This window comes from Schistocerca cancellata, chromosome 1 (assembly GCF_023864275.1).
Source record: "Schistocerca cancellata isolate TAMUIC-IGC-003103 chromosome 1, iqSchCanc2.1, whole genome shotgun sequence".
Taxonomy (NCBI): Eukaryota; Metazoa; Arthropoda; class Insecta; order Orthoptera; family Acrididae; genus Schistocerca; species Schistocerca cancellata.
The window spans coordinates 1097257510-1097272195 of NC_064626.1; the positions used below are offsets into that span (position 1 = coordinate 1097257510).

General features: G+C 42.5%; 1 protein-coding gene across 1 annotated transcript in view; it reads left to right on the forward strand.

Annotated features, from left to right (window-relative positions):
• Nucleotides 1–606: 606 nt before the first annotated feature.
• LOC126091850 (beta-arrestin-1) overlaps nucleotides 607–14686 on the forward strand; it is a 468408-nt gene continuing 454328 nt past the window's right edge. Inside the window, exon 1 of the mRNA XM_049907116.1 lies at nucleotides 607–752. The gene's annotated coding sequence lies outside the window, so the exon portion shown is untranslated. The remainder of the gene's footprint in view (nucleotides 753–14686) is intronic.

Here is a 14686-nt window from a genome sequence, read left to right on the forward strand (position 1 = left end):
TCATCAATGTATAGCAGAAACAGTATGGGTCCCAGGATTGAGACTTGTGGCACACCATATCTAATGGGCATTGTGTCAGAAGAGTGGACAGTAGATCGATGGGTGGTTGTATTATTTATTTTTAAAAATTAATTTCAACTTTTTGAAATCTGTTTGACAGGTAAGATTCTAACCATTTGTTTGCAATTCCTCTTATACCTTTATTTCCTAACTTCTTAAGGAGTATGGTATGGTCAATTACATCAAAGGCTTTGGATAAATCTAAAAAGATACCAGTAGTTCTACGTTCTGAAACCTATACATGTAGTATGATTTTCTTGCAAAGTCTACAAATGTAACTAAATCGGAGAAAAACTGTTTTGCACGGCTTATTTTTTCCTGCAGTGACCTTATTTTTTAAATTATTCTCGCTTTTTCATTGTTACTACGATTGTACTCTCAGTTATCGACTGACGCGAGAGTCTCAGGATTACTTTTCGATTGCTGATCAAATTCAGGATACATCGAGAAGGCTGTGAACGCAGGAACAGGAAATGATGTCAAAGAACTAATTTGTGCTTACATTTGGAGATCAGCCAAGAAGCAGAGAGGTGTGTATGTCAGATAGTGTTCAACGCTGTGTGGGTGCTATGGTGTGTGACGTCTGTGTCGTATTGCGTACACAGTGATTACGTATCGTGGAGCGTAGTATGAAACTGTCGAATTACGTTGTGCGCTTTTAGCTTTGTGAACTCCGTGCATTAAATTTAAAGGTGAGTAATACCTCTCATAACATAGATAAGATGGGAGATGTTCAAAATATTTAAATATCATAATTATTTGTTTATTATCGATGGTAGGTTGTTTATTGTAACATTAATGGTGCTTGGCGTCGCACAACAGTATTAATCACTGCACTTTTCCGAAGGTGGTCGTTTTGTTTACATATTTTGTATGCTCAATTTATGTATTGTTTACGTAAGGAAAACGTCATGTACATACGGTAGTTGTCGTTTAGTGACAGCTCTTTGCCCACCGGTGTTGACATTGATTTATTCCCATGTACAGACGTGTACTGTTCAATATCTTCATAAATGTATGCGAACAGATAATACGTAACCATGCTCTGCTGATTTAATTTCGAAATAAACCTCTAATAATATTGTATGGCAACGTTTTTGATTTTAGCTATTCCTGTTATTTGGTTATTCAATTTGGAGTCACTGTATTTTCCGTGAATAATTTGGTTCAGACACTGAACTTCAGTGAAGTTTATTAATCTGAGCTCTCTCTAATATTCAACAAGCATGTTGATTTCTGTGTTAGTTTACTTCTGTTTAGTGGCATCTTTATATTTACTTTGATACTAACTGCTTATAAAATCGAAAATTCCCAGTACGCTTAGCTTTTTCCACAATTCGCAAGCTCTCGGTAAGGCTTGCTACAGTCTTTCTTAGCCCTAATAATGTCGGTACTTTATGGGTAGGAGAGCTGAAAATTCTGGGGAGAAGTAAGAAGGGAACTTGTTTAGATATTGAAGCTGATTTGATGACACTTCTGTGTTAAGTACTTTGTCAGTCACGAGGCAAAGCCGGGGGGGGGGGGGGGGGGCGTAGGTAATCTTTTTGATAGGGTATTTGGTGGTCCATAGGTGTTCGGAATGTATCTGTCAGGTTTACTTTGAACTAAAGACGACACGACGTGATTTTTCATTCTTACTGTTTCATTGTAACCTGCGAAATGCTTGTTTCTAAATACCGGTAGTATATGTGTTGTTTTTACATAGAAGTTATTACGAAACCAAGTGTCAAAAGTAGGCAATGGACATACAGTTCCACATATAAGCATCAGTGCTTTTCCCAGAGGGATTCTAAAATATTATGACACATATAATCCGGATTTTGAAATATCGATATTACGAATATTACCCAACCTGAACAGCACAAGTTTTATATCACGTATGCTGTAATCAGATTCTTGTACTAACTGCTTGATGAAATATGAAGAAATCTGCATCCGACACAACATTAATTGTACAACTCTGACGCATTTTGCGTCTTTCCGAGAAGGCTGCAGTGATCATAGCTGTCATGTCACACCAAACCACGTGCCGGGATACACGCTCCCTTGATGCTGTAAAGATCTAGTGGTGGTGTGGTTAGTACCTTGCCCAGTAACATTATGTAACAGTGATGGACTGGCCTTTAAAGTGAATCGAAAGACTATGTCGATGGAACTTCTATTTCATTTGCACTTAAAACGCCTGTTAATTGCACCCTGCATTGGCAGGTTAATGTGTTAATTTTAGGTGAATATGCAGTACTCAAGAGCAGACGAATATTCTGTGCCACTGCCATTACCAGGTAATCAGTGGTTCAACAAGAATAACAATCACAGTGCTGATGGCTCTCTTTGCGGTGTGTGTATGGCTGTCTTTCCGACGAGGTGGATTCTCCTTCGGGAGGGGCGGAGTTCAAATCCTGCCGGGCTATTCATATTTAACTTTTCATGGTTTTCAAATTTATATAAAATCAAAGGCTGTAATGCGTCCATTGAAACGGTGATGAAACGACCTAATCCCTAAAATGACAATCATATTTTAAGTGTTGTATCAAGCAATAAATAAATTTATTCGGTTTATCATGCCCCAGCCCGCAATTATAATCCCCAAGAAACCAGTCACTATGCCCAGTGTTTAGGGTGTTCCCTCGAGTAGTCTGTTATGTTTTCATTGAATGTGAACTTCCGATTGTTCTACGACAGGAGGGTGCTGGTTATCAGCCTCGCTCTCATTGCCGTACTTACTACTTCCGTGGTGTGTGTGTGTGTGTGTGTGTGTGTGTGTGTGTGTGTGTGCAAACATCACTGTATGTAGTGTTTGAAGACTTATAGTAGTCTTTCCTGCAAAGAAACACGCTTCCCTTTTGTTTCTGCTATTGTTCTTAAGTCTCGGATGCGTATATGTGAAACACGTGTGTGCTTCTTACATTGTCACTGCCCTTAGGTCTTTATTTCTTAGTTGGTCCTGTCCAACCCAGCACTGTGCACACCTTTTCCAGCGTTTGAAATTTGAACTAACCACTTCCCCCAAGAGTCAAGAAGGTATGGTTTAAGATAAAGTTCAGTTTACTGCATACTGATCCCATTGACACTGCTTATCACTGCATTTAGTTTTGATGATTTAGAAACTTACTGAAAGCTAACTCTTTGAATCTGTTGCTTCTGCTAGTTACCGTTTATGAAATACGTAACTCAGGCTCTTTTTTATTGAAGCGAAGTTAGCCTTTGTTGACATTAGGTTTGAATAGTCATTTTCAGATCTGTTCACTGAAAAAGCAAACCAAATTCTCTTCATTATTCGACATACCAGTTCGGCACCTCCATATTGTAAACTGTACAAACCGAATCTTTAATTGGCATTTTTCTCAGCCAGAAGCTGCTGAATGTAGAGTGCCTGCAGCACAAGGCTAGATCATACTGTTTTCCACAATTGCATAAAGACAGCTTCTGGATAATTAACACCTTTGTCGAATATGATAAACTACATCGCATAGAGGGTCATTTGCGATACCAGAGGACACCCTCTTCTCAGGAGAGGGTAACATTGGAAAACAACATAACGAGTAGTCTTGCCTCGTATAAAGTAGCTACGTTCGGGAAACGCTGTATGCGGGAAGCTAATAAAAGTGTTGTTCAAGCAATTTTTTTTATTTTTTTTTAGCACTATGGGACTTAACATCTGAGGTCATCAGTCCCCTAGAATTTAGAACTACTTAAACCTAACCAACCTAAGGATATCACACACATCCATGCCCGAGGCAGGATTCGAACCTGCGAACGTAGCGGTCGCGCGGTTTCAGACTGAATCGCCTAGAACCGCTCAGCCACTCCGGCCGGCTTCAAGCAATTAATTACAGGATGGAAAAACGCTCGGCATCTCTCTACAGGTCGCTCGCGTATGACAGAAAGCGTGGGTAGTGCATATTGCACTTCCAGTCACATTGTGACCACCTGTCAGAAGCCAGATTAACCACCTTTTATACAGCACAGACAGCTTCGAGATGTGCTGGAAGAGTGTTTGAGAGATTCTGGAAGGTACCGACAGGAATGTGCAGCCATGCCAACTGCAGTGCCGTGGCTAGCTGTGGTAGGTTTCTCTGTTGAGGATCCATGGCGCAGACAAACTGCGTGTACGGGTGGACGTGGTCGCCAAGGATAATTGCGTACGTGAGTTGGTCCATTGTGCGTTCGAAAATGACGGAATCATCTGGGGAAAGCCGCGAAAACATTCCTAGACCATAACGCTCTCTTCTCCGGCCTGGACCCTTTCGTCGATTGATGCAGCCTGTTTGCTTTCAGACGTTTTGGCGCAGTATGCGCAAGCGGCCACATGTCCGATGGAGCATTAAACGTGATTAATCTGAAAAGGCCTCGGTGGACGTCCAGTTGCGGTATTAGCGTGCAAATAGCAGCCTTAGTCGGCAATGATCACCAGTCAGCATGAGTGCATGAACCAGGCGCCTGCTACAGATTTCCATATGCCGCAACGTTCGTTGAGGAGGCATTGTTGGTAGCCCCCTTCGTTCATCGTGACGGTCAGTTTTCTCAAAACCTGCATGTATGTGCGCCCAGACGCATCTCCACTGCCGTCTTTCATCCCCGTTATCTGTTGTCCATGGTACACCACAGTTTCCTCTGTGCTGGCAGTTTTGGTAGCACCGTTTTGCCATGCATTGTGTACTTTAACAGCGCTGCACGCGAACCGTTTATAAACATAGCCGTTTCTGAAATGCTTCCACCCGTGGCCTGGAAGCCACTGATCATGCCCTTTTGGACGTCAGATAAATCGGTCCGTTTCCGCTTTACGATAACGACTGCACTGTTCACTTCCACGAGACGCTTTATATACCGTCCACTGCTAGTGCTGCCGCCTGTGAGTGATTATTGCATGCTGAGGTCAAACAGGCGGTGGTCACCATAATATAACTGGACCGTGTATAACACACAGCAGAGTGGATGATAGACTGGCGGCAAAAGCCTCTGTGACTATAGCTGTTGCTATGGCCATATTACGCTAGGTCTTAAAATTCGCTGGAGACTTGAACTGGAACGTAATTATAGTTCCGTCAGAATGGACCACTGCGTTGATAAAAAAAATTAATATCAGTAATTATCTGGTACGTCAAATAGTACAAGAAATGACAGAATTACATCGTTGTAAAAAAAATAACTTCCTCGTATGGCTGAAGAGGCACACCATCGTAAGAGGAAATAGTTGTCAAGGCGTTTGTGAAGGAGGCAGTGCACAATGGATAGGATCAGACGCCATATGTACGAGGTGTGAGCAGAAATTAATGGGAATTTTTGTTTTTATTAAAGACTTTCTATTTATTCACCACCACCACCACCTTTGTCCCCTTAGAAGTAATCCTCGTATATATTTTACTCTAGTGCCAGCGCTTTTTCCAAATTTGGAAGCATTTCTGGAAACTACTTTTCGTTAGTGTTCAACTCCTTCAGTGATTCTGTTTTTATCATCAGTGGGGGCAAAACGAGGTCCTTTCATGGTTCTCTTCAGCCTCCGGCATAGAAAGAACTCGTAGGGGGCCATGTCCGACGAATACGGTGGCTAAGGCAACATAATGGTTTTCTTTTTTGCCAAAAAGTCACGAACAAGCATTGAGGTGTGAGCTGGAGCATTATCGTGATGCGATTGGCACGGCTGGTTTTGCCACATTTCTGGTCGTTTTCTTCGGATTACTACACGCAAACGACACACAAATTCCAGATAGTATTCCTTATTGATCGTGCGACGTTAAGGCAGGAACTCATGATGCACTGTCCCATTGTAATCGAAGAAAACAGTGAAAAACCTTCACATGTGATCGAACTCGACGAATTTTTTTTCGGTCTTGGCTCTTCAGACAGTTTTCATTGGGACGATTGGGCATTGGTTTCGACGTCATATCGCTATACCCATGTTTCCTCATCTGTTATAACATTCTTTAAACGTTCTGAATCGTTGTCGGCTTCATTTGTCAATTCCTGAGCGATGTCTACATGACTTCGCTTTTGGTTGATATTTAACAATCTCGGAACAAACTTTGCTGCTACGCGTTTCATGCCCAAAACACCCGAAAAAAATTGCTTGGCGTGAGCCAAAGGATATGCCGACATCATCAGCAACCTCGCTGATTGTGATTTGGTCATTTTCCAGAGCCTTTTTCTTTACGTCTTCCACATTGTCGCCAGTAACTGATGTGCTAGGGCGTCCAGGGCGGTAGTTGTTTTCAGCGTCTTCTCGACCCTCTTTCAAACGTTTATATCACATGTAAACTTTTGTCTTACTCATAGTAGATTCGCTAAAAGCCACAGTTAACATTTCGAATGCGGTGCTGAACTTCATTCCAATTTTTAAAGCACAGTGTAATGCGGATTCTTTATATCCATCTTCTTTGAAAGAAAAAAAATTCGGCGAGCACTCGAAAACACGTGTAACTCTCAACAATAAACTAGGTATTAAAAATAGCTGAAAATGCAAACATAGATCAGGAAAATGTGTACCAACAAAATAAGAAAATTAGAAATCTGACATATAAACTCCGTGAAATTGAATTCCCTTCCTTTTTGATCACACCTCGTACACTGTCTCCATCATGTCAGGGTCCAAATGAGAGCTAGTTGGAACAGCAAACTGTTTAATACAAATACAGGGAAAAGCACTATGCGAAAATAGACCTGAATGTCCCGTCACGATCGTTGCGTATCTAACGCGTGTCATAAAAGTTTCTCATGACAATACTCTGCCTCTGCTTCAACCACTGAAGATGTAGACAGCACCTTCGTCGATTACAGTGGATTGGATCACCCCTGTGCCATTACGTAACAGGAGACATTAAACAATATGATTGACTATCCTCTGCAGTCACGAACTTGTCTGAAAACTCATTGTTAAGTAATTAGTCATTTCCGTACAAGAAAACAGTGGTCTCTCTGGAGCACTATAGATGGTGTATAGGTGATACCACGTGGTCACGTGATCGTCAACTGCTGGCGCAAGTCATGTCAGTGTTGTTTAGGTGCCTGTCGATTCCATGGAATTAACTCAACGTCGTGAAGAAGTGACAGAGTGAGATAAAGGAGCTATAGAGTGTGGGCATCCCATCACCACATTTCGAATGAAGTTGCCTGATTTGTTTGTCAACGCATACCAGTCGACTCTCCACAATGAGTGATGTACCACTCGCAGCAGTTGAATACCACGTAGTGACAGTGGACATAAGATCCTAAGCAGTAAGGATAGTTTCAAACATGAAAGGAGTTCATGCATTCAGTGACAGCATGTCCACATGATTCAGTTTCGAGCGAACATTGCGAAGATAACTGCATGCACTGGACAATATCGAAGTCGGGCACCTCGCAGAATGCTACTGCTCGCTGCACTCGTTTCACGTGAAGCTGCACGTCTTCAACGGATCAAACAATACAGCGACTTGACAGAGCTGACTACGGACGTTTAGTGTGTTCCGACGAATCGCGGCATTGCCTCTTTTCAAATGATGCAAGGTGTTGAGCACACGGACGAAGTACTTGAGCGATTAACATGCACTATGTGGAAGGTGTTAAAGTCAAGAGGTGGTTCTGTGATGTTTTGTGGGTTTTTCGAAGCATAACTTTGGTCCACTCGATGAGGCTGCAGTGGACATGAACAAGGATGTTTATTTTAATGTTACCGATGACCAAATGTTGTCCTTTCAGCTACACTTCCTTCTTCCCAATGTATAACCATTTCACAGTGCAGCATGATGGAAGTTCTATACTGAAAGGATCTTTGATCTGTTTCTTGATTAACGTGTCTGGTAAATACTTCAGAAAGCAATCACCAAGCACAGTTAAATAATCCATAGGTGTCTTCATTCAAGAGAAAGTCATTGTCTTCTAAAACCCCATGAAGAGCAGGGAAAACGTAATAAGGCTCATATATTGACATCCAACGTTTACCTCCATAATGGTAGGTTCTTTCTGAAGACTGAAGTTTTGTCTAACAATTGCAGGACGTTGGCCTCGTTACCTTGAAGGAACATTTTCAGTGAATGAATTTTTCAAAGGTGCCACAAAGTACGCAGACATCGAAACACACTGTCAACGTACTTCTGACCTCAAATGTTTCTCCTGAACAAGACAATGAGTAAAGTTCATTCGTGATTTCATACGTCCTTTTCAAGACACTCCCACGTGAAAGCCAGCGAGAGTTACTGAAATAAAATAGGGAAATATGCTCATCCCCATATCAACACACATTTGTTGAAAACATCTCTACGTAACAGGCCGACTGTTAATGGAGTTTGTACACCATCATGAAGGACAAGGGTCATGCTCGGTGAATAAGAGTGTGTCGAAATAGCATGGGAGCCCTTTTACGTATCAGAGCCTGCAATCCGGCGTAACAGCCAGCTGTACCGCGAACTCCATCTGCACATACACCTACACAGTTTTCCCAATTAATATCGTTTTCTCCCAGAAAGTTAGTATTTTAAAGAGATCTGTTGCTTTTGTTCCAAGAATTCTTTTCCTACGGAAAAAGTTCATGAAATTTGTCGCCACGTATAAACTGCACGCATCCTAAGTAGAGCTATAAAAGTTTGACACTCTTGGCAAGTTAAGTGGACGGCCGAGGTGTTTGCGTATTGTCATTGTTATTCCTAGCATGAGTAAGACAGTAATGGTGAATGAAGAGCAATATGCAGCGGTTCCGAAAGACAAGAGTGGTAGCGCAGAACATTCGCTCCCGCACCGTGTGAATCGGCTGCCGAGGGCAGACCCTTCCCATAGGGCCAGTATGTTTCCCGCGAACGAGCCCTTTCAGCCGTTCCGGCAACGTTCGGCTTCTTTACACAAGAGCCATTCAATGCGAAGCGAGCCTGGTTCCTTCCCCTCCGCTCTCCCACAACCCTGCCAGGCATAGGAGACGGGCGCCTCTTCCCAGGTCTCAGTCGAAAGTGGACTCTTGTTGTAACAACGGTCACCAATGACTTCTTCGTCTACTGGACGTTAATCCGTTAATGTTCTTTCCTTTAGGTCTACAATAGTATTTTTCTGTGGTAGTTACGTCTCTTATACTGATTACTTGACTCAGATTAGGGATTAGATTCGACGATACGAAAACCCAAGATAGTTTTTTTCTTTTTATTGTTGTTGAACGACTACGTCCCCTCTGACGAATTATTTTCGAAGGGACATTTGGCTATATTAATTAACGTAATATGACATCAACTTGCGATTTTTTTAGATCACTTAAGTCTATAAGCTACCTCAAATATCATTTTACAGGTGTCAACTGTGTTTTGATTTTTGTCGATTTTCTTCTACATGTTGTTTCGGGAACTCGAGGCTAACGTACGATGAAATAGGCTACAAACAGATAATCTTTTGTTGTACATAACTGAAGGCGTATCCCAGCGAAGTGTTTAGAGGCCAATTTTGGATATGTTACGCGTTAATCACTTAGCATACACTGTTAATAGTAACCTCAGATCTTTTTCCAGATGATGCTGTTATCTGTAATGAAGTATTGTGAAAAAGAAACTGCACAGATACTCAGCCTGTCTAGATAAAATTTCAAAGCGGTGCAAAGATTTGCGTGGAACCTCGTTTATCAGGACGTCGTAATCCCTGTTTCCAGTTTCTCGGTCCCAACCCTACAGCTGCCTCAGTGTGGATCTGTTCCTTGCAGAGTTAAGAAGCAGTACCGGTATTCTTTTGTTCCCGTGATTTGAGTGTCCGTGAGTGAAATGGCTTCGCTGCGAAAGAAAGTGGTTGTTTCTGTTAACAAAATAGTTGGAAGCACTATACAGAATAGACAAGAAAACTGCTAATCGTCAGTGGCAGACTGGTAGAAGAATCGAAAAGGCACTGAAGACTCCTGCTTCAAAGTGACTAAAGACAGTTTGCAGAACTGCGGTACAGTAAAGAAAGCAGAAAATGACACTAGATGAAGCAGTATTCGTTTGGTTCAGTGAGAAGAGGGGATAGTGTTAAGATATCCTGTCCAAACCTGCAGGAAAAGTTGCAACTCCAGCCGAACTGATGTTAGTGAAACGTCTAAGCGATCGCGATGCTGTCGAACGCCACACAAGTTCGCAACAAAAGGAACTTACTATTTCACTGAATAAAAGTGAATATACTACAGTAAATATAAAGTGTCAAAATGTTTCTCGTTTGTGCCAAAACAAATATTTATATACTGTTGCACTTATTAGAGTTTTTGTATGCAGTAGAATATTTCCGAAATTTCGGTAAATCGTATTGCATCCGGTCCTACCCAGACCGGATAGACAAGGTTCTCGTATAACTTAAGAGACACAAAATCATAGTACGCTGTGACTATCAGTCATAATTAGAATCATTAAATCCATATAAATACCTGGGCGTAGCAATTTGTGCGGATGTGAAGTTGAAGTCGTAGGTAAAGCAGATAGACTTCGGCTCATGGGCAGGACACTGGAAAGAATTAAATCTGCAAAGGAGACTGCGTACTAAAGACTCGAGGGACGCGTCCTAGAATATTACTGAAGCGTGTGATACCTATAAGAAATAATTGTGACGATGGATACTGAGAGTCCAGAAGAGGACAGCACAAATGGTGATAGGTTTGTTTGCCCCATGGGAGAGACTCAGTGGAATGCTGGAGAGCGAGAACTGGCAGACACTTGTAGACAGACGCCAGCTGTTCCGCGAAAGACTACCTACAAAGTCCCAAGAAACAGTATTAAGTGAAGGGACAAGAAATATACGGGGTGTCCATAATTAAAGCTCCAGTTTCAAAACGCTGTAGAAAGAACCATAGGCTCAGAATGACGTCCAATTTAGGCAGCTTAAACTGAAACTGGAAGGGGGGAGTCACGAAGAAGAAAAAAACGAAATATTGACCAATAGATAACGCTGTAAGCATCAGAATATGCACACCACCCGACGCGCTGCTCATGGCTTTTCTTCAGTTTGCGCCCGATACGTCCAACATGACTGTCTCCAAGAAGGATCGCGCACTTCTGGTAAAGCTCTTTCACAAAATCGGTGACTATGGGCCATTAGCGCTGCAGTAGTTCCGGACACTCAAGGATATGAAAAAAGGGGTGGAGGGAATCAGCAGTGTTCTTTTCAGACAAATTATTCCGGAATTTACTTCCAGCGATTTGGGGTAAACGGCGGATAAATATGGTTTGCAGGAAGGGATTTGAACCCTGGCCACATCCCTGAATGTTTATCATAATATAACCGCAACATATTTCACACTGTTGACGGCGAACACACCTGTGTCTCCACCTTTCGGTAAGGCGAACGGGTGGAGGAAAACCTGTTGCGGAGCTAGGGCATCCCTCTGACAGTCGACGCTTTCTTCCTCTCCTTTTTCTTTTGCGGTCATGTCAAGGGTGTCGTGTATTTCTCCAGTTGCCTCCTGAACTGAGGTGACTGTCGAATCAGCGACAAGAAATATTACCCTGCCACGTTCCAATTACTCGGAGGATCATACCTGATTGTTGCCAAGATTTAATCCATATAATGAATCCTAAAATAGACTTCGTTGAACATCTGTGGTAATTTGAGTCTACCTTTACTAATAACCTTGTTAGAAATTCGCTACAAAAGCAAAGAAAGCGTCAATCCGTTAGCGATGGATTCGAAAGCAAAATTCTTTCTATCGACTACCTATCCTAGGTAGCTCTTGGCTTACGTTAAATCAGTAAACGAATTTGGCACACTCTCTGCGACCATAATGGCGTTGAAACACGATGGCACAGTAAGTATTTTTCCAAACGTGTTTCACTAAGGAATATGGCACCGTAGTTCCTCCTTCAAATCGTCGCACTAACGATGACATAGGGATAGAAAAGCAGCTGATATCGTTCAACAGAGGAAAGGCCACTGGATCTGACGGGATACCAGTTACATTCTGCACAGAGCATGCGAAAGAACTTGCGCTTCTTCTAACAGCAGTTTACAGTAGGCCTGTTGAGGAACGAAGCGTTCTTAATGGTTGGGAAAAAGCACAGGTCATTGCCGTTTCCAAGAAGGGTCATCGAACATACGCACAAAAATGTGATTGTGTATCTCTGACGTATGACTGAATTTTGGAACATGTTTTAAGCTCTCTTACTGTTCCACTTCAGGAGACCAAAGATCTTTATAAGAATTAGCTTGGTTTCCGAATACAACGATCGTGTGAAACCCAGCTCGCTCTATTAATCCACAAGACCCAGAGAGCAGTAGATAAAGGCGCCCAGGTAGATGCCGTGCTCCGTGACTTCCGGAAGGCTTTCGATACAGTTCTGCACTGCCGCCTAGTGAACAAAATACGAGAGTACTAAATAACAGAGCAACTGTACGATCGGTGTGAAGAGTTCCTAGCAAAAAGAACACACGTTATTCTGACCGGAGAGAAGTGTTCAGACGTACTACTAACTTCGGGTGTGCCTGTGGAGCGGTCAATTGTTCAGTGTTTCAATTGTTGAGTGTTAGGGGACCATTAATGTTCACAATACGTGTCTAAGTGGCCTAATAGATAACGTCAGAAGTTCCATAACGCATTTCGCGGGCGTTGCTGTTAATACAGAGAAGTCGCGACGTTAACAAATGTGAAGTATCGCGTATACATAGACGGCAAGGCTCGTTATTGTATGATTATACCATTTCAGAACAATCACTAGAAGCAGTTACTTCCATAAAATACTAGGAGTAAGGGTGCGGAGCGATTTGAGGGGGAAACAACTACATAAAATGAATCGCGGATAAGCCAGATGCTCATTGGAAGAATCTTCAGAAAATGTTGTCCATCAGCAAAGAAAGTAGCTTACAAAACCATCGTTCGACCAATATTTGAATATTGCTCGTCAGTCTGGGAACCGTACAAGGCAGGATTGACAGAGGAAATTTAGAAGATCCAAAGAGCAGTGTGTTTCGTTACAGGTTCAGTTAGCGCGAAAGCGTCACAGAGATGCTCAGCCAACTGCAGTGGCAGGCGGTCTGCATCATAGTATGGTCTTCAGAGAGCGTATGTTCCTAGAAGAGTCAACCAGTATATTGAGTCCTCTTACGTATATCCCGCGAAAAGATCATGAAGATAAAATGAGAGGGACTCGAGCTCACCCCGAGGCTTACCGGCAATAGTTTTTCCCGTGAACTACACTGCTACTCACCGCAAAGTGGCTCGCGGAGTACAGATGCAGATTTGGTGCGTGAGAATATGAATACTATCGTGGCTGCCTAGTACTTCCGTCTTTACTGAGCGACCAGCATGGCAAATCTATGTCCGGGCTCATTGTTGTGGAATCCGTCCGCAAATGCATACATATTCGCAGTTATTTAACATCTAATTGGAATTACTGATGCATGCAACATACGGCTTGAACACGAAGTTGGTCAATCGTGTATAGTTACCTTTTTATATTAGATTTTGTTTTAAATAAGTACGTTTGGTCTAAGAGATGGTTGAAGAGTGTTAAACGACAGTTAAGTATTAGCAGACAGAAACTATAATGGAGGCACTGGACATTCAGTGTCAGGGGATAATTCACAACAACGTTAGTGGCTTTAGGCAATCATTGTCCCACGGAGGCAGGAAAAATGTCTGTATGCTTCAGTATGCACTTGCCATTAGTAGAGAAGACAAATGGGTGATATCCAATGTCTGATCAAAAGTATCTATGTAAGACGGAATTGACCATTACATGTCACGAGAGCCGGATCCACCAATTTAAAAGGAGGCAGGGAATACTGTGTTGTCAGTAAAGAGGCAGTAAAGCAGAATGGATCGGTCAGCAGAGCTCAGTGACGTGGACCAGTCATTGGGTATCACCTGAGTAACAGATCCATTAGAGACATTTCAACCCTCCTACAACTGCCCGAGTCGACTGTTGGTTTGATTGAAAAGTGGAAACGCGAGGGACCAACCACAGCTAAAACAAAACCGGGCGAACCTGATGTACTGACGGAAAAGGATTGTCGCGCATTGCGGAGGGCGGTTGTTAAAAACCATGAAATCAGTAGAAGGAATCAGTCACGAGTTCCTAATTGCTAGCAGCAGTTCAGCTAGGACAATGTCTGTGCGCAGGGAGCTAAAAAGAACGGGATGCATCGTCAGGCAGATCCTAGTAAGCCACACATTTCTGCAGTCGGTTCTAAGTGCGCTTGAGGTGGGGCAAAGAGCGGCGCCACAGGACAGGGGATGACACGAAACGAGTGCTTTGAAGTGATCAATCACGCTGCACCTTGCATGACATATAATTTTTAATAAATAAGCTGGAGGAGGAAGCCGTAAATGCCATATTTGAAACTAAAAAAGATTCCATTGAGTTGTCTTTTTAGAAAAGAAGAGAGATACGTAGGCAGCGACAAAAGGTTAGGACATAAGAATAATGAGTCGGAGTAATTATCATTTGATGCAGTAATGATGTAAAAAGGAAAAGGAAAAAATAAGGAATTTGAGTACGTACCATGCACATAGCCCGTCCTAAGCCTGGATAATATGTGAAGGGATGTTATTACAAAACTGTGGGCAGAGCCTCTTCCACCCTTCTGTGCTCCGCGTACCTGCAATACCGTTTGACAGATCTTCCGGTCATTCTAACATACTTTTCCACACACAGACGGTATACAGTATACACACAACATTGCGTATGTGTTCTATTTGCCCATTGCCGTTCCGAGACAC